This window comes from Lactuca serriola, chromosome 9 (assembly GCF_051521515.1).
Source record: "Lactuca serriola cultivar US96UC23 chromosome 9, Lser_US96UC23_V15, whole genome shotgun sequence".
Lineage (NCBI taxonomy): Eukaryota > Viridiplantae > Streptophyta > Magnoliopsida > Asterales > Asteraceae > Lactuca > Lactuca serriola.
In genome coordinates, this window is record NC_136416.1 from 65,391,917 (window position 1) to 65,393,734 (window position 1,818).

Consider the following 1,818-nt stretch of genomic DNA (forward strand, 5'->3'; position numbering starts at 1 on the left):
TGGAAGTTCTGAAGAAGGAGAAGCTGTATGCTAAGTTCTCCAAATGTGATTTTTGGATTCGTGAAGTCCAATTCTTGGGTCACGTGGTCAACCAAGAAGGGATAATGGTTGATCCAGCGAAGATCGAAGCTGTGACGAAGTGGGAACAACCGAAAAGTCCCACGGAGATTCGAAGCTTTTTAGGATTAGCCGGATATTACCGAAGGTTTATCCAAGGCTTTTCTTCGATCGCTAGTCCATTGTCAGCTTTGACCCACAAAGGAGCTACTTATGCTTGGGGTGAGAAGCATAAGGAAGCATTTGAGAAGCTAAAGGAGAAGCTATGCGAGGCACCGATACTTTCTCTACCCGATGGAGTTGAAGACTTCGCTGTCTATAGCGATGCGTCTGGGGTTGGATTGGGTTGTGTTTTGACCCATAGAGAAAAGGTGATAGCATATGCGTCTCGACAGCTGAAAGAGCATGAAAAGAACTACCCGACTCATGATTTGGAGTTGGCAGCGGTAGTTTTCGCTCTGAAAATATGGAGGCATTACCTCTATGGCACAAAGTGCAAACTTTTCACTGATCATAAGAGTCTCCAATACCTCTTTAATCAGAAAGAATTGAATATGAGGCAACGACGCTGGCTAGAATTACTTAAAGACTATGACTGCGAGATACTTTACCACCCCGGTAAAGCTAATGTTGTTGCTGATGCTCTCAGTCGGAAAGTCAATCCCGAAAGGAAAAGGCCAAGAGCGTTGAGAATTGAAGTTGTCTCAACTATTTTGGAAAGTATAAAGAAAGCTCAGAGCGAAGCTTCTGAGAAGAATGACAGAAAGGAGGAACGTTTTGGCAAAACGTTGGTGTTCGGTGTAAACAGTCATGGACTGAAGGTGTTCCAAGATCGGATTTGGATACCTAAGACAGGAGGAGTCAGAGATCTTCTGATGGAAGAAGCTCACAAGACCATGTACTCGATTCATCCGGGTAGCACTAAAATGTATAGGGACCTGAAACCCTACTACTGGTGGCCGACGATGAAGCTTGATGTTGCAAAGTATGTGGCCGAGTGTGTGACTTGTGCGAGAGTCAAGACACAACATCAGAAACCGTACGGGAGTTTAGAACCTTTGTCTGTGCCTATGGGTAAGTGGGAAGACATTGTTATGGATTTTGTCACTAAACTGCCCAGAACAAAGAATGGTCACGACATGATTTGGGTGGTCGTTGATCGATTCACTAAGAGTGCGCATTTCATAGCGGCCAGGGAGAAATGGTCTATGGAGAAACTTGCGAATTCTTACGTGAAGGAAATTGTGAGGCTTCACGGTGTTCCGTTAACGATTGTGTCGGATCGTGATAGCCGTTTCACATCGAGGTTTTGGAAAAGTCTACAAGAGGAATTGGGTACCAAGTTGTGTTTAAGTACAGCTTACCATCCGCAGACTGATGGTCAGAGCGAACGAACGATACAAACACTTGAAGATATGCTGAGAGCGTGTACCTTGGAATTCCTAGGTAATTGGGATGAACATTTACCTTTGGTAGAGTTTTCCTATAATAATAGTTTTCACTCGAGCATTAAGATGGCACCTTACCAAGCTTTGTATGGACAGAAGTGTCGTACGCCGTCTTGTTGGCTTGAGGCTGGGGAAAAGCAGTTTATGGGACCGGAGTTGGTTCATCAAACTGCTGAAAAGTTGAAAATAATTAGGGAAAGAATGTTAGCAGCTCAGGATCGTCAAAAGAGCTATGCTGACAAAAAGCGAAGACCGATAACTTTTGAGGTTGGGGATTCGGTTTTGCTTAAAGTCTCGCCGTGGAAGGGACTTA